Source organism: Alligator mississippiensis, chromosome 4 (genome assembly GCF_030867095.1).
Source record: "Alligator mississippiensis isolate rAllMis1 chromosome 4, rAllMis1, whole genome shotgun sequence".
NCBI classification, from domain to species: Eukaryota; Metazoa; Chordata; order Crocodylia; family Alligatoridae; genus Alligator; species Alligator mississippiensis.
Genome location: NC_081827.1, coordinates 113,989,789 through 114,010,973, shown reverse-complemented (window position 1 = coordinate 114,010,973; position 21,185 = coordinate 113,989,789). Strand labels below are relative to the sequence as shown.

Genomic DNA, 21,185 nt, shown 5'->3' with positions numbered 1-21,185 from the left:
TTCTGGTGGCAAAGGTCAGAGGTTAAGGGGGTGGGATTTCTGGTCCCAAGATGGTGACCAGGGGGCAAGGCATGTGTCAAGGGGCGGGCTAACCATGCGGTCCTTGACAGCTTGCCAAAACTCGGTAAGTGGCCCTCCACTCAAAATAATTGCCCGCCCTGGTCTACCTTGTGCAGAACTTAGACATCGTAGTTGGGAAGCCCTGGACGAGACTTCACGGACTGATCAACCACTGATGTCATGTTCATTATTTCTTATGGTGGTAAACATGTTGATCTGTAGGGACCCGGATTTTCCATTTCCCATGGAAAAACAGAGTAAACCGTGGATTTCTTATTTTACAGGAGAAGCCCATGGATGTTGAAGTTTTGTGACAAGCCCTCTGTAGGCTGACAGAATTCCAGCCTGCAGAGGGCTGAGAAGGAGTGGGAGGAGGGTGGTCAGGCAGGGGTATCATGTGCCTATACATGCACATGGCCCCAGGCAGCCTGGAGATCAGCCCCAGCAGGTAAGTAGGTCGAGGGTGTGTGTGTTTGGGAATTAAGCCCCTGTAGGGAGGGAGGGTGGGAGAGTTGGGCAGGGCTGGGACTGGGGCTGCTGCCCAGCCAGGTAGTGCGTAGGGCTTGGGGCCTGAGGCTGCAATGTGTGGCTGCAGGACCCCAATGTGGAGTAGGACAGTGTTGTGAGGAAAATTAAATCTGGTGGGGTCAAGTTGACCGAACTCCCAGAAGTCTTTTTGAGATGATTCAGTTAATGATTGACAATGATTGGCCTAAAGTTAACCCCAATAAAATGCCAGGGAACCTCAAGAACAATAGAACCATAAATAAAACCATAACATGGTGACCATTGGGACTAATTAGTGTGGGAACAGGAAAATAACAGGAAAATACTCCAGATATGTAAGGCTGTGTTGTTGTAAATTTAGGATCTATAAGCCAAATATTATATGACAGGCTTGGCTAGAATTAGTGATGATGATGTCACTAAATGGTTAAATAGCAATAAGCAGGCGAGATGTTCGCTCTTCGTACCATCTTCATGGATTTCCGAGAGAAAAGATCAGGTCCTTGGAACTGGGGCGGTGCAACCCAGTTAGACCTGGAATTCTTGAGGCAGGACTCAGAGGCAGTACACTCAAGGGACATGGTTGTCATGGGTAACCTAAACTACCTTAACATCTGGTGGGAGGAGCAGTTAGCTAAATCTCCCCGTTCACGTAGGTTCTTAACCAGCATAGAGGACCTTCACCTAACACAGGAGGTATACAGTACCACTAGGGGAAATGCCTTACTGGTCTTAGTGCTGGCTACAGGGGATGACCTGGTGGGTGATCTGCAGATATAGGGTAACCTAGGGGATAACAACCACCAATTGTTAGAATTCACTATCTAGTGAAAGGTGGGAAGAATAACTAGTAGGGCAGAAGCGCTAGGCTTCAGGAAGGCTAACTCCAACAAGCTCAGGAGGTTAGTAAGTGAGGCACTGAAGGGCAAGAGCATTGAGATGGGAGTCCAGGAATGGTGAGTGTTCCTTAAGGGAATGATCTTTCAGGCACAAAAGGGGACTCATCCCACATAAAGGAAGGCAAAAGGGAAATCCAGGAGAGCCTAGCAGGGAAAAAAGGCATATAGACTGTGGAAGCAGGGGATAGCCACCATGGAGGAGTATACCTGCTTGGCTCGCACTTGCAGGGAATCAGATAGGAAGGCCAAAGCAGAAATGGAACTCAGGCTAGCAACAAAAAGTCCTTCTTTAGGTACATAGGGAGCAAAAAGAAAATGCATGATAGCATAGGGCCCGTACAGGACAAACTAGGGCAACTGGTAACAGATAGGAGGGACAAAGCTGAGCTCCTAAATGAGTTCTTTTCATTTGTATTCCTGAACATGGATAAAGACATATCTCCCAAAGGGGCTATAGCAGGGGTGGGCAAAATGCGGCCCAGGGGCCGGATGCAGCCCGCTAGGCTATTCTATCTGGCCTGCGGGGCCCCTAAAAATTTTAGAAAATTAATATTTATCTGCCCCTGGGTGCCTGTCATGCAGCCCTCGGCTTGCCAAAACTCAGTAAGCGGCCCTCTGCCCAAAATGATTGCCCGCCCCTGGGCTATAGACAGACACAAGAGGGACTCCAACCCACTGATAGTTAGCACTGACCTAGTGAAGGGGCGTTTAGAGAGGCATATAGGCAAACCTTAAACCATGAAAATCCTTGGGAAAAAAGATTTTCCTTGGGTCTGGGCTAAGAACAAACCTGAGTGTGGAAAAAATACAGGCGGAAATATTAATTACAGGTCCTGACCTTAAGCCCCCAAAAACATATGCATTTCCCCAGCAGGCAAAGAATAGTATTAAAATGCATTTAAAAGCCTACTGTAGCAAGGAGTGGTTACTCAACAAGAAATGCCCCCTTGTGGCCTGTCCTTAAGCCTCATGAAAAAAACTTATAAAATGACTGTCAGGACTCATAGTAGACATGATATCTTTTATTACACCAACGAGATTTTTGCAAAAAAATATCTTTAATTGCAAGCTTTTGGGCACAAACACCGTGTCAGGCATTGGAGAAAAGATTATAAAAGTTCTCCTGGGTAAAAATGAAAGTTCATATTTCAGAGGATTTCACAGAGGAGTCAATAGATGGAAGACTCCTCTGGGCAGTCAGTTCATAGCTGGTATGGAGCCTCTTACCTCCTGTGAGGTTCTGTGATGATGCATATTAACTTGAAACAAAGGCGGGAGCAGGATCTTAGGTTTTAGGTGGTCACAGTTGCTTCCTGCTTGGGAAAATATGAAGATTTCATTTTAAAAATTGACTAAAATTCAGTATCTTCCATGTGTCAGGTACCTAGGTTGTAGCTGTATTGGTCTAAAGGAAAAGGCAATTAGGACTTGTAGTTCATGTTCCTATCTAGTTATGGTTCTTAAGGTAACGTTGTGGTTGTCTTACTGCTTATTTCCAATTTCCCAGCATGTATGTGCCTGTCTATGCTAACCCTAGACCCTTGAATGCTAAAATGTTGAGAACATGAATCTCCTTGCTGTTTCCCCAGACTTTAGAAACCAGTTAACCCTTGCTGTTCTACTTATTGTTCTAATGCAATACTTACTCTTCCTGCAAGCCAGTTTCTAAAAACAAATTTCTAAATATCATTCTCTAGCCATCAAGTATTACAGGGTAAAATCAAGTATCATTTGGAGGGAAGCTAACAAATATGGAGACTAGTGCTACAGTTAAGATTAAGGGTCAACTTTTATGTTTAAAGGTCAGCTCCTTATCCATGTGGTTAAAAATGGTATCAGAAGTCAAGCTGGACCTATGGGGTGGAGTAAGGGTCTGGAGGCCCCATTCAGTGTACAGTTTAGGGAGATCGAGCCATGAAAGTGTGACACTTCAGTAAGCAACTGCCTGAGAGAGATGGATCATGTGCAGTGCAGAATGGGGGTGTGCGAAACGAGCCATATTCAATTCGGATTCAGCCTGAATCGGGGACAGTGATTCAATTCGTTGATTCAGATCACTGTCCAATTCAGCTGAATCTGAAGATATGATGCTTATTTGGAGTGATTCAGCCATAGACAGAACTTAAAATTTTTTTTTCTGTATACCTCAAGGTACCAGCTTGGCTTACGAATGCTATGGTGGATTGCACATCCCACAGGAGCGCAGGGGTCCTTGTGCATACTCGGCGGCAAGCCGGGAAGTGGACCGGAAGTAGTTCTGGTCCACTTCTGGGTCTGCTGGGGAGTGCATTGGGGGGCCCCCTCCATGCCCCCCCCAGCTCGGCAGTCGGCAGCAGGGGCACCCTGGGTGCTCCCCCACACCCAGGAGGCACCAGTCGCCGAGCTGGGGAGGCACCGGGGGGGGGAGGGCAGCGCACTCCCCGGCAGACCTGAAAGTGGACTGGAAGTGCTTCTGGTCCACTTCTGGGTCTGCTGCTGAGCGCCCTGGGGAGCCCCCTGTGCTCCTGTGGGACGCCCCAGCATCGCAGCATTCACGAGCCACCTGCTACCTTGAGGTATGTAGAAAATGCATTTAAAGGTGTGTCTATGTCTGAATTGCCAAATCTCTCTGAATCGGAACCCTCCAAATCGATTCGATTCAGAGAGATTAAAGGGTCCCCAGGCTCGATTCAGAGATTCAGGCACTGAATTGGGCCGAATTGGGGACCAAAGCTACACGCAGCCCTAGTGCAGAAGCAGCCAAGGGACTAATAGCTTAATTGCACAGGAAGGGAAGAATTAGCTGGAAATGTTGACAGAAGGGATTATATGAAGAGAACTATAATCAATCTCCACATATATGTTGAGTTATTGTAGCCATTATGTAATAAAACTGAAGATGTTTTTTCCCCAGGAAATAAGCTACATCTGTGTTCTCTGTCGCTCTGTTTTAGCAACAACACATTTAAATGTCTGACCATAATCACAATTATTCTGTTTAAAAAAAAAAAATGTATAAGATGGTGGCAAGGAGCACTTAAAAATCGCTACTTCCTTTGTCTTCATCTAGCTGCAGTAGCATCTTAGCTGCTGACCTACATGAGAATTAAAGTTGCCTAGAACTACAGCACTTCTTACATTTTAAAAGTACCAATTCAATTTCAAAGCTTTATTAACATGGAGTTAAGACTGCCTAATGCAAACTTACAACCTTCCAGGAAGTTGAGTGCAGCAAAACTCAAATTTCTCAAACAAGGGAAGACCTTGGCTCTTATCTTTTTGAACAGTGTTTCAGCATGCCTGTGATAGTGTCCCTGTTTTACTTGCCATACACCTAAACCTACACTTGCCATACATGTAAACACTTAGCAGACAGTGTCATGTTTATGGAGCAGGTTAAATTTTACGACCTTTTACAACCCTTCACTCCTAGGCACTTTATATCATCTTGTATATTCTTTCATTTACCCATCATTAAACCCACAGTTATTTTCCATCTAATCCCTGATGGTCTCCATGGCACAAAAACCTCAATCCCACTTTTGACAAGCTGCAAAATGAAGTGCTGAAATGAGGGGTGCACATGCTTCAGTCCTTTCATTGCATACTTGGATTAGATGGAGATTGCTTCACGTCACACCATTGCTCTTGTCACGCTGCTGCAGCTCCTCTTTTCCATCATTTCATATTGGTACATTTGAATGTGGCTGAAATGCTTCCAGATAACTTCCATTGGCTATTGTAAACTCTGAAAGGAATGAAGAACAGGGGAGTCGGCAGAGTTAAGGTTCCTAGTTTTCTGTAGTTTGTGTTTTTCTGAAATCAGTGTTCTGGAAGGACAGGACTCCCCCCTCCCCCCCCCCTTAGAAAAATGTAACTGTGTTAGCAAAATTCTGTGTTGTTGAAAAGGAGTATACTTGAAACTCCCTGTAAGGTAATCCATGTGCTCTAAAATGCTATCATGTTACTAAATCACAATTAAGCTAATTGTTTGCTTATGGCACCATCTTAAAAACCTGTATTCTGACAATGGAATTGCAATTTAATGATTTGAAGTATGTCATGCCTGAAGTAGCAAACTAGAATAGAAGAGGAACAAATACAGTTCTGTTAACATTTATAAAACAGTGACATGTACAACTTCCTTTTATTTCCTTTTACTAGAACTTTTGTTTGTTATTCTGTGGACTGTGTGAAGCCTGGAGGCGTCCTTTGTGAACTAGCACGTAAGTATTTTGTTCTAATGTTACACTTGTTTATGATCTTGGTCAGTGAGTTTGTTGTGACTTCAGTTATTTTGCAGTCAATTTCAAACTGAAATAATTTCCCTGTTTTTCTCAAATTTGGGGTATGGTTGTTAGTTTGGTTTACCTTACTATTTTTGAAGTCCTTCCTACAAAAGGTTATTACAGCACATTTATCGCTCTGGCTCACAGTAATTGTTCTTTCTGTCTTCCTCATTATGTATCTGCATGCTGGAATAATTTTTCTTAGATAAATGCCTTAACCCAAATAATACAAAAATAGATGCTGTAGAGATACAGAAATATTTGAGGATTGCAAAATTGAGTTAAAAACACTAACTAATATATATCTAAATGGAAAAAATGCAGGGTAAGGAGAAGAGCATAAGTATGTTGCTCAGAGTTGAGAACATTTTTAAAGTGAGGTTTTTTTGCTGCTTAATGTAATGCCATTCTTTCTCCTGGTATTGAAGAAGACATGCAATTGCATGTTCCTCTGGTATAATACAGTGCATGCTAACACTACTGTTGCTTTCTATCTGTTTCAAAGCTTTTCTATTAATCTTAACCTAAATGTCTTTTCTATACATAGATATATAATATCTAGAAATATAGTTAGTCAAAACTGCTATAGGTATGAGAAACGGATAAATTATACTTTTTGTCATCGGCAGATCCTTCGTGATTGTGGGAATGTAATTTAACCAGTCTCAATCTTCATTTCTGTTTTAAAAAACAATGAATATTCAACTACATGACAAGGATTATGAGAAGCTTCTTTACTTTGAAGAACTTTATTGTTACAGTGAAAAATGACATTATTGTTAATTTCTTAACGAAAGCAAACTTGAGCAGCATTTTTATTTGATTTAAAAATTTTTATCTTTTATCTAGTAAAAGCACTAAGAATAAAACATGATTGCAGCACAGATTTCATAGATTTCACAGACATGAGGGGCTGGATGGGACCTCGTGAGATCAAGTCCAGCTGCCCTGCCAGAGGCAGGAAGTCTGCAGAGGTCAAATGATCCCAACAAGATAAACATCCAAATGCCTTTTGATTGAGTCCATCGTAGGTGCTTGCACCACCTCTGCGGGGGAGTCTGTTCCAGACCTTGGACACTTGGACTGTAAAGAAGTTTTTCCTTATATGGAGTCTGAATCAGCCTTCTAGAAGTTTGTGGCCATTAGACCGTTATCCCTTGGGGAGCCCTGGTGAACAAGTGTTCTCCCAGATCCTGATGCCACCTGTCTTATGTACCTTTAGGCTGCCAACAGGTCCCCCCTGGAGCCTTCTCTTTGCCAGGCTGAAGAGTCCCATGTCCCTCAGCCTCTCCTTGTAAGGCTTGCTCTCTTGGCCTTTGATTAAATGGGTGGCTCTCCTCTGGACTCTCTTGAACTTATCCACACCCCTCCTGAAGTGGGGGGCCCAAAACTTCCTTGGCCAGGTGGAAAACTGACACAAAGTAATAGTTTAGGAGATTGGCCTTTTCTTGGGCATCAAATGTCAGCTGCCCTGTATCGGTCACTCTCTCAGGGGACCAATATTGCTTTTGTTCTTCCTCTGACTTCCCACATATACTGAGGAGTGACTTTTTGTTATCCTTGATTCTGGTGGCTTGCTCGAGTTCGGTTACTGTTTTGGCTTTTCTGGACTGCTCCCTACAGGTACGGGCTAGTGCTGAATAGTTCTCCTTGGTGATAATTCCAGTTTTCCATCTGGTGTAGGCTTCTCTCTCTTGTTTCAAGAGACCCAGAAGTTCCCTGTTCAGCCAAGGGGGCTTCTCTGCCCTCTGACTGCATTTCCTGTGGGAGGGGATGGACTTCCCTTGTGCATTAAGGATTGAGTTCTTTAGGAACAACCATTCCTAATGGGACTCCCCTTCCTAGGGAGCCCCATGGTCCCTTAGCACCTTACTGACCAGCCTCCTGAGTTTGTGGAAGTCAGCCTTCCCAAAGTTGAGGATTTCTGTTTTACTGAGGGATTTGCCCACCCTGCATTGGACAGAGAAAGTAATCAGATCATGGTTGCTGTCACCAAGCTTGCCCTCGACCTCAGACAACTCACCAGATCCATCCCCTTTGGCCAGAACCAGATCCAGCAGTGCCTCACCCCCAGTTGACCCATAGACCTCTTGCGTCAGTTACAGGTTGTCAATACAGGCGAGAAAGTTATGTAGCCGGTCAAACTTGGCCACTTGCTCTTCCCACAAGATGTCTGGGAAGTTGAAGACTCCCATGACGATCATACATCGGGAACATGCAGCCTTGGCCAGTTCCCTATTGAATTTGAGATCCAGTTCTTCTCAGTTAGGAGATCTGTAATAAACTTCTATGAGTATATCCCTTTCCGCAGGTTCCCGCCCCCCCCCCCCCCCCCAATATTTTAACCTAGAGGGCCTCAAGACAGCCTCCCTGGTTAATGAACTCAGTTTGAAGGGAAGTGTACTGTTCCTTGACGTAAAGAGGAACACCCCCCCACCCCTCTTCCCAACATGGTCTCTCCTGTAGAAGGTATAGCTTTCTATATCTACTGACCAGTCATAGGAGGAGTCCCACCAGGTCTCCATTATCCCTACAAGGTCATAATCTTTATCAGTCAGAAGAAGGGCCAGCTTCTCTTGCTTGTTACCTGAGCTCCTGCAATTTGTGTACAAGCAGTTGAGTCTGCCATGGGACTCCCTAGGCTTCCTTATGTGATGGGATGTGATTTTTTCCTCGGGCTCTCGTCAAAGTGGGTTCCCTCGGGCTACCTAAGCTGTTACTACTGTGATTGGGATGACCTGAGCTAGAACAATTGATTGACCGCCCGTCCCTCAGCGATCTTAGTTTAACGCCCTATCGAGTAGGTCAGCCATTCTGACCGAGATCTACTTCCTTCAGATAATGCACTTATTATTGTTATAATTAAGTATATGGAGAAAATAGATCCCAATCATGATAGAATTTAAATGCTAGCTCTCTGGTTTAAAGTTAAAACAAATGACTTTTCATTAGCCTCAGTACTAAAGGTAAACAGGCCATAAAGATATTTACTAGGAAAGAATTGAATTGTCCTGAGTATAGGGCAGTAAAATTCTTCTTGCTTTGAATAAACTGTGGAAGAAATCAGACTTCTCGTTGTGGTTGTATCAGAATTGACAGAGCCATCTTGGTTTATTTAGAGCTATACAAGTGATCAAAAGAAGGGTTCTCAAAGGAACTCTGAACTCTATAAGTTTACAAGCATATTTATACTTTAGACAGCGAGAAAAGATGCATGGCTCAGACAGAGCAACCTTGAAGAAACAGGAAGAAGTTGATCATTCGTCTGTCACACATAGGCAGTTTGCTTATTCAGCAAACACATTGTGTTTTGGGTACAGCTTTTAGTTTCTGGTTCTCGGAAAGGAAGAAGTTAACATCTGCACACAGAGATTAATATATCAAGACAAAACAAGGCATGAAGGTTTTTCCTTATCTTAGAACATTTTGAAACACATAGCATCAGCATCTTTTTCTCTTCTCTTTCTCTCTCTCTCTCTCTCTGTCTGTCCTCTTAGTCAAGTAAGAGACCTGGTTAAACCTAGTGTTAAATGTCATTAAAAAGGTGTTAGGCTGACCAAGCTAAAAGGTCATGATTATACCAGTTATAAAGGCTTTTAGAGAACTTGTGATTTTTTTTGTTTGTCTTTTTTTGTTCCAGAAGCCAGTGAGAACTAAATGGTTTTCAAATATCTGTTGTTCATTAACTGCTGTATTACCAACTTCCCTTTCTTCCCTCAGAAGAATTTGATTGCACATTCTCTTCTATTAATTTCATTTTCTGCATTGAAGAGCTTGAGCTACCAACAGATGGGTTCAGGATAAGTCACATAGTATGTAGAACCAAAGACTGTAAAGCAATCCTAAAAAATATCAGAATGGCTTCTGGAGGCTTGAGCTTCATTTCCTCCTTATAAGCAAGTTTCAAGCTAATTACTGTAGATCGGGGGGTTGACCACCCATATCCTGCAGGCTGGATTCAGCCTGCAAAGATCTCATCAGGCATTGAGTGGATTTGTGGCTTATAGCAGCACTTGGTCACTAATTCCTTCTGCAGTACTCCTCTCCTACAAAGGTTGCTGCTCAGCTGTACCTCTGCTTACTGTCACCTCAGTGGGGATGGAGATCAGTGGTGAGAATAAGCATGAGCAGCTGGGCACTCTGGGGCAACCAGAGGCGCACCCAGGCCTAGGATCAGTGAGGACCTAGTCAGGGAACTTCTGGATGGACTGGATGTATTTAAATCAGCAGGTCCTGATGATCTCCACTCCAGAGTGCTGAGGGAATTAGCAGAGGTCATTGCGGGACCCCAGCATGGCTTTACGAGCACTCATGGTGCTCTGGCGTGGTGCTAGAGGACTGGAAAAGAGCCAGTGCAGTTCCCATTTTCAAAAAAGGGAGGAAGGAGGACCCAGGAAACTGTAGGCCAGTCAGTCTTAGCTCGGTCCTGGGTAAGCTTTTTGAGAGCGTTATCTTGGTGCATGTCCGCGAGGGGCCAGCAGGGGAGATTGTTTAGGGGCAACCAACATGGGTTCATTAGAGGCAGGTCCTGTCAGACCAACCTGGTGGCCTTCTATGACCAGGTCACCAAATCCTTAGACGCAGGTATAGCAGTGGACGTGGTCTTTCTAGACTTTAGGAAGGCCTTCAACGCTGTCTCTCACCCCATCCTCGTTACAAAACTAGGAGACTGTGGCATCGACACCTACACAGTCAAATGGGTCACTAGTTGGCTGGAGGGCCGCACCCAGAGAGTGGTGTTGGAAGGGTCATTTTCAACCTGGAGAGATGTGGGCAGTGGGGTTCCACAGGGCTCAGTCCTCGGGCCCACACTGTTCAACATCTTCATCAGCGACTTGGACAAGGCTGTTAAAAGCACCCTGTTCAAGTTTGCAGACCACACTAAGATGTGGGGAGAAGTGGGCATGCTAGAAAGGAGGAATAGGCTGCAATTGTACCTAGACAGGTTACAGGGGTGGGCAGATGAGAACAGGATGAGTTTCAACACTGAGAAGTGCAAGGTACTGCACCTGGGGATGAAGAACCAGCAGCATACCTACAGGCTGGGGAACTCCCTTCTCATCAGTGCAGAGGCAGAAAAGGATCTTGGAATCATTATTGATGCCAAAATGAACATGGGCCAACAGTGTGGGGACGCAGTCAGGAAGGCCAACCGCACCTTGTCGTGCATCCACAGATGCATCTCAAGCAGGTCCAAGGAGGCGATCCTCCCCCTTTATGCGACACTGGTCAGGCCGCAGCTGGAGTACTGTGTCCAGTTCTGGGCGCCACACTTCAGGAGAGATGTGGACAACATGGAGAGGGTCCAGAGGAGGGCCACCCGCGTGATCAGGAGTCAGCAGGGCAGGCCCTACGAGGAGAGGTTAAGGGACCTGAACCTGTTCAGCCTCCACAAGAGAAGGCTGAGGAGGGTCTAGTGGATGTTTACAAACTAATCAGGGGGGACCAGCAGGCATTGGGGGAGTCCCTGTTCCCCTGAGCACTACCAGGAGTGACAAGAAATAATGGTCACAAGTTGGCAGAGGGTAGATTCAGGCTAGATATCAGGAGGCGCTACTTCCCTGTCAGGGCGGCTAGGATCTGGAACCAACTTCCAAGAGAAATGGTGCTGGCTCTTACCCTGGGGGTCTTTAAGAGGAGGCTGGATGAACACCTTGCCAGGGTCATTTGACCCTAGTACTCTTTCCTGCCATGGCAGGGGGTCGGACTTGATCTGCTCAGTTCCCTTCCGACCCTACCAACTATGAAAATATGAAACCCCTGCAACAAATGTAGACTTCTAAAGATATCAGGTATTGATAAAGAAGGTGAGTGATGAAAAATGTAGGGGGGTTTTTCCCCACGAAGTGAAGCTGAACAAGTATTTGTAATTTAAAATATTAAAAGGGATTGTGGGTGGGGGGAGCGGGGATGTTCTCTACTGCTTTAAATTGAAAGTTTTATTTGTTTCAGATTGTAGCTGTAGACCAGTGGTTGCCAACCAGTCTATCTCAATTGACTGGTTGATCGTGGAGCCTCTGATAGTCTATCTCAGTCTGTGAGAGGATCCACAATCAGGAGCAGCAGAATGTACGTGGCTGGGCTGAGCCATGTCCCCTGCTGCCCGGGATGGGCTGGGTGAGTGGGGTCAGAGCCCAGGCATCTTGTCTAGGAAGCAGGGAGGGGTGGGGGGTTGAGCAGGCAGGGGCCAGGCATAGTAGATCCTGGGGTGCCAAAAAAGTGACCTTCACCATAAAATGGTTGGAGACCACTGCTGTAGACTGTGTATTATGCCTGTGTAGCATAAGCCATAGCATAGTTAGAGGCAATATTGTATTTTGTGAATCATTGAAGGCACACACCCCTCTGTTGGGTGAATGACACATTGATAAACACCTATCATTGTTAATTCAAAATTCCCATACCAACTGTTTTTGTTATATTTTGAGGGTAAGAACACCCGTCTGCTCCAATTTGGGTGGAGGCATTCTGGTCTGGAATCCAAAGACAAGTCTAATTTTCAGATCTTGTATTATTTACAGTTTCTGTCACATCTACATGATATTCAAATGTGGTTCCATTTTTAATAACCAACACAAACAAAACAATCTTCATCATAGTATCAGAGCCACTGCTTGAGTGAAGAAGGCACTGATGATTTTATTGGTGATAACAAGGCTTTGCAGTTCATCAGCTTTCCTATAAGGAAGTGTAAAACAAAAAGTTCCCCCTTTTTCTGGGGAGGTTATTGGCAGCCTTCAGTTTAAAGTTAACTCTCTAATCATTTTACTTTCTGTCATTTTTACCCCAAACATAAAATGATAGGATGAATGGCTTATAATTGTCTCAGCTGCCTGCAGTGGGTTGGTTCGGGATTGAGAGAGTGGTCGGGGTGAAAAGGTAAGAAAGGTTTGTTATTTTAACAAACATGTAATTATGCAAAGCTTAACAACACAACAAAGACAGACAGTAAATCTCCGAGTCGGCAACTTATCGGCAGTCCCCTTTTATGCCTTGTATATGACAAGCCTCTCGAAATCCAGCGAAGTCAGGTGTCCCCAATCTACGCTGTCCAAAGGGGTACTGGGAAGGACCCTGGTATTTAGTCTTCAGGCTTCTCAGGACCTACTGCCCCACCGAATGCCAGGTCTGCTGCTTCTCTTTCACAGTGATAGCTTCTTTTACCATGTTGCGTTTTCCTTCAGCCGATTTCCGGATGCGCCAGCAAATTTATAGATTTTTTTTTTTTTTTTTTTGAGCTAGCTGTTGGCTTGCAGCCAGTTATAGTTTTATACTACAAACTTTCTTTACATGACTGACCAATAGCAGTACAATCCTTTGCGTTTTCCTTATATGATTAATTTTAGCTGCGCCATCGCTAATGAAGCTGGCTTTAAGCTATGGCAAAGTGCATTAACAAAATACAGGAAATGCATAACCACAACAGCTTCCTTTTACACTCTTTCTTTTAACTATAAGCATTCTACAATACACAGATAAGCAGCAGAAAACCAGGTTTAACCCTCAGAAGACTGGTTTAGCTGTCACAGGATGCCTCAGCAAGCACTCTTTGAAGCAGACACTATTTTGCTGTCAAGAGACTTGACCAAGTCACTGCCACGTATAGTTAGGGTACTCAATTTAGTCTGGGTCCCAACAACTACAGTGTCCTGCACTCCTATTTAATTGCCAAATTGAGGTTTTTCTGTTATTCTACCAAATGGTTAACTTTTCATTGTGATTAAACGATTGTATTTCTAGTTTTCCTGCTATATGATTGATTAGGTAAGCTTATAGGCAGTTAATTTCCATCTTTTCCTTGAATCTTGAAAGTGTCGTAATAATCTGTTAGGGGTGGTTGTAATCGTTTTCCAAGGTTTCCTTGATAGGCATTCATCGCTTTGCCCTAATTTAAAAAAAAAAAAAAAAACAACCAAGAATTAATTACCTTTCCATGCCTTTAATTGAGAGGAATGGTGTCATTTTCTCCATGGTTTTCCCGTACCATTCTTGTTAATTACCAATTGATAGACTGTAGGGCTGACTTTATTAACAAGATATACTGGACCTTCCCATTTAGCCATGAGTACGTGATCTTGTTCTGAAAAATGCCGGTACATGAGTCTCCAGTATTCCATTCTTACAGAATTTTTAACTTATCCCAATTGTTTATCTAACTTGCAAATATTTCTTCCCAACCGAATGACAGTGTCTTTATAAATATCTGTTGTCACATCATTTCTAAAACCCACTGGTCTGTGACAGATTTCAATTGTAGCCCTTCAGACCTATATCAAGGCCAAACCACCATTGTTCAGGACTGTGCAGTTTCTGTCCTGTTATAACTTCGTATGGGATGGGAGCATTTGTACTTCTAAGGACCATTAGAATAATTGGAAGCTTCGAGTCCCAATCTTTACTAGAAGCCTTAACAACTGTTCGGAGAGAGTCTTTGATGATACTCTCAACCTGCCTTAAAGACGGTGATAAGCAGTGTGAAATTTTTGCTTAATTCCCAATAATTTATGTGGTTCGTATATTATTTCCCCTGTGAAATGGGAACCTTGATCCGAATCCATTTGTTTTTTGATTCCCCACCGGGAAAGGACTATATTAAACAATTGGACAGTGGCAACCTGAGCAGTATTGATTTTTATGGGACCTCTTCTATCTGTTTTGTAAATGGATCGCTTATTACTAAACAATACTTATTTCCTCTTGCTGTTGTGGGTAGTAGTCCAATATAATCGGATTTGGATTCTAGCCCGGGGCCTACTATCTGTTGATGTGCAACAGGGCTCTTTGTAACCTGGGAGTTGGCATTTGCTAAAGCGCAGGACAAACAGTTATTGCACCAGTTTTTCATATTCTTGTTTATACAGGCAGTTGGTTTGATTCTGTCTCGTGTTTTTATATCCTGAATTGTTCTGTTCACGTATAAATTGTACTAAGTCCGTTCTGATTTTGAAACAATCCATCTTTTCCTTTTAATTTCTCTTCTTTGTGCCCAAACTATCCCCTCTTGTTCAGACACAACATACTTCCCTTTGTGGCCTTGATCTTATTCTTTAAGGGCATGTATCTCTTCATTTGCTTCTTGAAAAGTGGCCAAGTCAAGATCCCAGCTAGACTCCTTTACTCATGCTTGGACATTAACTACGATGACTACGTCTTCTTCAGATTGTGTCAGTAAAACAGCTTGCTTTGCCAGGCTGTTGGCTTGGTTATTCCAGTAAATTTCTGGGGATTTCCCTTTTGGTGGGCCTTCATATGATTAACCCACGTTTGTCCAGTCTTTTGTTTTACCAGACTATGTATTTGTTGCCATTGATTGACATGGGCAACTGGTTCCATCTCCCGTAAAAAAATAAATATATAAATAAAAATAAAAAAACTTCTTGCTACCCAAATATGCAGCCAAGTTACCATAGCTTTGGTGACCCAGTCAGAATCTATAAAGATAGCTACATCCTGATCTAACCTTTCTTGCTGCAGAACCTGTAAAATCGCTACTATTTCTGCGGCCTGTGCCAAATGGATAGCTTCTATAATTTCCTGACCATTATTAATTTGAATTGCCTCAAGGCCTATTTTTGCTTTTCTATCTGATAATAGCTGGACCTATCTACAGGCCATACCTCTTTTTCCTAGATCTGTTTCCTGAAAGGATTTACTTACCTCCTTTTACTGGCCAATCAATATGCTGATGCTCAGGTAATGGACAGTCATGTTCTTCTCCATCCCCTAATAACCCGGAAGGGGTTGGGGCCAACCTTTCTTCCTTTTGGACCTCAACACCCCTACTCATTAGTGGCAGAGTCCATTGGGTCAACAACCTAGGACTTGAGACTTGTCCATCATGAAGTTTTCTGGATATAATGTCTTTCAATGGTGAATGGATAGTCTGAATAACAATCTGGCTGCTCCCAGTGACATATTCCCAATGTCTCAGCACCCAGTCTAGTGCTAAGCATTCTTTCTTGCAGGGGGTAAATGTTTGCTCATGAGAGCTTAAAGTCTTGGAAGTATTAGCAATTATCTTCATTTTTCTTTCTTGACTATGTAATAGAGTGGCTCCCATAGCTGCTTCTGTTGTGCCAAAATGAATAATGAAGGGGTATCCCACCTGGAGGTAAGCTAAGGCCTTGGCTAAATCTTCCTTAAGGATCTTTAGGGCTTCCATTTGCTCTGGGCCCATTCTTATTTACGGTCTATCTTTAACAATTTCCATAAGGATCAGGATTTCTCAGCAAACATTTTGGTAAAGTCCTGAAAGAAATGTAAGGTACCCAGAAGAGCCCTTTAATTGAATAAACATTATGCTGGCCTAAAATGATTCCCAAATATATGACCCCCTGCTGTACTAATTGAGCTTTCTGTCAGTTAACTTTAAATCCTGTATCTTGAATAATGTGGAAGACTGCTTAGTCAACTTGTGTGGGTCCTTGGATTAAGACATCATCAACCTAAGATGTTACTATGATTTAGTATTGGGCAGGCAGTCGCTTCATGCGCATGGCATAAAGCTGGGGCATTATGGAAACCCTGAGGCACCTCAGTAAAATTATAAAAATAAATTTATACCACGAAATGAGATGTAGGAATCACAAAGAAGGCATTAGCCAAATCAATTATGGAAAACCACTTTGTTCCCCCTTCCATGACTGCAACTACTTTTTGATACTTCACAAGTACAGAGCAGTAGTACCTTCTCTTAGTTGCTTTCAGTTTGAAGTAACTAAAAACATCAAATGCCTTATAAGCTTGTTCCAAGGCGTCAGGTCCCTGGAAGGCACTTGGACTCCAGGGACAAATTCCCTTTCCTTGGACCCACTGTTCTAAGAGGGTCAGTTTATCTACCATAGTCCACTATCCACTGCTGGGTGGACTCTGGCCTGGGATGGTCATCTTCGGTAATAGATTGAGATCCTTTTTACTGAAAAGGCTTAAGTACAGCAGTTAACAAATGTCTTTTGTTTCCTCTATTTACATGGTCCAAAGAAGCTTCACCTGGTTTCCCACTTTCTCCACCATATTGTCTGTATAACAATAAGGGAGGAAACACTCCCTAAACAAATTTGTTAAACATTAGCAGTAACAAGTTACTACTATAGTTTATTCAAAGCAATATGCTTACCACCCCAAGATATAACACGTGGGATGCCACTGGATGGCCAGTGTGTGAAGTCTTGTCTGGGAGCTCCCAACTTCTGCATCAAAGTTCTACACAGGGCAGAATCTTGGATCAGTGACCAGATTTTCAGGGGTAGGCTCCCAAGGGTGATGAACACCTGTTTCCTCTTCTTATATACCTTATAGTTACTATATTTCTTAATGCATAACTAGCTTATGCCTTCCTCCTTTGTCCAGGAAGGTGATGCTTCCCCACTATGCGGCACTGCTCAGGCCGCAGTTGGAGTACTGCATCAAGTTTTGGGTGCCACACTTCAAGAGGGATGCAGAGAACCTTGAGAGGGTTCAGAGGAGGGTCACTTGTATGGTCAGAGGCCTGCAGGCAAGGCCCTATGAGGAGAGACTGAGGGACCTAGATCTCTTCAGCCTTTGCAAGAGAAGGCTGTGAGGTGGTCTTGTGGCTGCCTATAAATTAATCAGGGAAAGGCAGCAGGGAATAGGAGATGCTCTGTTTACTAGGGCACCCCTTGGAGTAACTAGAAACAATGGCTACAAATTGATGGAGAGCAGATTTAGGTTGGACATTAGGAAGAACCTCTTCACAGTAAGGGTTGCCAGAGTTTGGAATAGCGTCCAAGGGAGGTGGTGCTCTCCCCTACCTTGGGGATCTTCAAGAGGAGACTGGACAAGCACCTAGCTGGGGTCCTCTGACCCTAGCACTCTTTCCTGCCCAGGGCAGGGGGTTGGACGTGATAACATACTGAGGTCCCTTCTGACCCTAATATCTGACTCTATAATTAATAAGCCTGCTTCTGTTTGTCATACATGGACTTGTTATGTTTTAGCTCTAATTTTCTATTCATAGACAGGTATAGATCTTGCTCTGACTGACCCACTTTTCCCAGGCTATATTTACTCAATTTAGTTAGCCAACTTCCCATTTCATTCTAAGTCAAGATTATTTTTCCATAGTTACCCTTTCCATCAGGTGCAAGTCATACATGTAACTCAAGCCAAGCATAAAGACCCAGGCATTAGCAGTTTTCTTGGGCCTACAGTAGTGAGTAGTATACAGCATGAAACTTGGGCCTACAGTACTGAGTAGCATATAACCAGACTAAGAATATACTATTCAAAGCATGACTGAATTGTGATTAAGTGTTACTGTCAGACTTGGCCTTTCCCAAGATACCTAGGCCAAAGCTGCAGGAGCCTGACTAAACAGCAGGCCCAAGAGCCTATCACAACTGTATCTTAGAATATTATAAGTAATGGCTAATGTAACCAGATGTATTCATTGCTATTTTGCTAAAATGACTATTTTTGTATCCATTTGAGGCCCAATATGTGAAGACCTAAGAAATCCCCATGGGGGAATGTACTCGTTTGACCTGTATCCATGGGGACACCTAGCCCTACCCTGTGGCTTATCTGAAACTAACAATTGGTGGGCACAAGGGTCAAGTGAGAGTGGCTGTGGCCTCCCAACTGGCCTATCCCATGGTAGTGGGGAGGGACGGGGGTTCAGTGAGTCACCTGCAACGGAAAGCCCGCCAAATGCAGAAGCCCCTTTTGGGTCCCAACCCGGCGGAGCCTGTGGTTGAACAAATAGTTGCCTTTTTGTACCCAAAGCTGTTCGGCCACAACCCATTGCACCAAGAACAGAGTCAGGTTGAACGAGAAGCCCTCCTTGGGCAACAGAAGTATTCGGGGAAGGCTGTTGCAGCTCCATTTTAACAGACTGTGGTGATGGGATATAGTTTCACAGTTTCATAGTTGGTAGGGTTGGAAGGGACCTGAGCAGATCAAGTCCGACCCCCCACTGCCATGGCAGGAAAAAGTACTGGGGTCAAACGACCCCAGGAAGGTGTTCGTCTAACCTCCTCTTAAAGACCCCCAGGGTAGGAGCCAGTACCACTTCACTTGAAAGTTGGTTCCAGATCCTAGCTGCTCTGGCTATGAAGTAGCGCCTCCTGATGTCTAGGCTGAATCTACCCTCTGCCAGCTTGTGATCGTTATTTCTAGTCACTCCTGGTAGTGCTCAGGGGAACAGGGTACGTCTGAGCCAAACTGGGTCAACCAGCCTGTACAAGCTGATCCCCTTATGAGTCTCAAACTCAGCACGTCCCAATCTTTTGCCCTAACTGTCCTAGTAGTGGTAGCTTCTTGATGAGTGGACCCCACAGTGTTTTTGGGTTTCACAGGGATCTTTGGTTTAGGTAAAAGAAGCATTGCTGCAGACCGAGTGGGGAAGGGGAAGTAGAGAAGGAAAAATATACCCAGATACCACCAGTTTGACTATAAAAGTTATTTATTGCTAAGTATATGAAATTTATAATGGTACTAGTAGTAATAGGGAAACAAGGGAAAACAAACAATAACAATTACAATATTACCCTAGTTTCGTTGAGTATTTGGGGAAACCTAGCTTAAGCTTAACTAATACAATTTTGTACAGAAATCTATGCCTAGAGAGAAAAAGAGGAAGAGAGCAAGAGCTGGGATCTTACCATTCCAACGCACTCGGGTTGTTTGCTGACTGGTAAAGTTATTAGCATGATCGTTGAAGGTTAAACAGATAATAGAAAGGCGATCTATTTCTTTCAGCTTCTCGAGAACAACAGCCGATGGTGTCAGAGAGATTTCTCCTTCTTGAAGCATGCTGTTTGCTGCTTTTACAGCTTTTTATACCCTTAGTCCAGCCTCTTCAAAGCATTCTTTTAATTGTGTAAATGATTATCTTTTCTAGTGACAAGGGGTTATCTGGTTTGGAACATGTCAAGAAACTGATTAACAACTAGGAAAAACATAAGGTTTTAAGGAGTAACCAGACAGCTTGAAATTCTTATGAATAGAAGATATACTGGATGGGATACCACATTTTCTTCTCAGATGGCCTAGCTATGCTTGCAGCATCAGAGTTTTGTATTTTACCTGTTGTGAGTAAGCCTCAGTTTAGCATGACCTCCAGATCTTACTTAAAGGGACTGATTACTTGGAATGTTCATAAACTTTGTGGGGAGGACTTCTTCCAGTCATCCCGGGAAAAGTATGACAGCATTTCTGGTCAGGGCTCCAATAGGCTGGACATTGTGATGAACTTTTAATCATTGTTCAAATGTTGCCCATACCCCCTCTGACTCGGTTTCTTGCCTCAGCATTCCCTAACCCGGCAACTGAGTTTGTCAATCAAGTTTAAATAGGCCTCCCATAGTGGGACCAGGGAATGTATGGCCCGAGATGCCTATTAAACTTTTCTTCTGCTTAGTTCTGGTTAGATGAGGTGTGTGTGTGGGGAGGGGAGGGAATAGAAAAAGTCCTTTGTAAGTCCAGCAAGCTGGGTGTCAGGCTTCCCTCAGGAAGACAGAGCTGACAGGTAACAAAGGGGAGTCTTTAGCCTCAAGAGATATTTTGCAAACTTGTCTTTCCTGGTTATCTTCTTCTTTGCCTGGTACCGACTTGCTTCTTTAGCCTTCTTTAGCATGATTTAGCCGCCTTTAGCATGATTCACCATTTGGTAACTTGTTTACTGACACGTAGCTTACTTCTGCCTTTACCAATCATCCTACACTTGCTCATTCATACATTCAGATCTCTCTTTTTTGCTTTGCTTTTATATGTCTGTCTGTCTGTCCATAATGCTTTATTTGCACTCTGATTGGCCAACAGAAACAGCCAATCAGAGTGCTCCAACTGTGGGGGAGTGCTGCCATGATTTCTAAGCGGCACTGAGGATCGGACAGGGAGTGGGGGAGCCAAGGTCAGCAGCGGTGAGAAACTGAAACTACTAATCCTTTGTTTTTCTTGCAACAGCTGTTCAATCCTTTTTCATTTGTTATAAATGTATGAATGTCAAGATAACTGTCCATTTTGTATCCAGTTATTGCATATTCTTAATTTTATTAGTTTTCATTTTATGGCAGATGTAATTTACTATTCTACTGATGTCTTTCTTTTTATTCTTAAGTTTAATTATCTTTCTTGGAATGTGTATATACAGTAAAAGCTCTGTTATCCGGCATCCCCCGGGAATGGGGGATGCTGGTTAATCAAATATTCCAGTTAATCCAGCGTGCACCATCTGGCGCACTCCCTGGCGTCAGTGTGGTGGGGGACAGGGAGGGGGGCCCTGTGCAGGCTGCTTTGCCCCATGCAGGCTGCTTTGCCCTGGGCTGTGGGCCAAAGAACTGGCAAAGAAAAACTCTGCTTGCAGAGTGGTACTTCTGGTTTCGTTTTTGCCATGTCCCTCGGTTGCCAGTTAGAGTTTTTCGGCTAATAAAGTGCTGGTTAACACAGCTTTTGCTCTATATACTTAAGTAAACTACTGAAGGAAGTTCAA

General features: G+C 43.7%; 1 protein-coding gene and 1 long non-coding RNA gene across 2 annotated transcripts in view; one reads left to right on the top strand and one right to left on the bottom strand.

Annotated features, from left to right (window-relative positions):
• Positions 1-21,185, top strand: part of RESF1 (retroelement silencing factor 1) — a 46,675-nt gene that overhangs the window by 12,355 nt on the left and 13,135 nt on the right. The window contains exon 2 of the mRNA XM_006270003.4: positions 5,610-5,671. The gene's annotated coding sequence lies outside the window, so the exon portion shown is untranslated. The remainder of the gene's footprint in view (positions 1-5,609; positions 5,672-21,185) is intronic.
• On the bottom strand, positions 12,324-19,487 carry LOC109283615 (uncharacterized). The gene is made up of 2 exons (XR_002090857.2): positions 19,357-19,487; positions 12,324-13,619 (listed from the first exon to the last, which is right to left on the bottom strand). It is a non-coding gene; the product is annotated as an uncharacterized LOC109283615 (long non-coding RNA).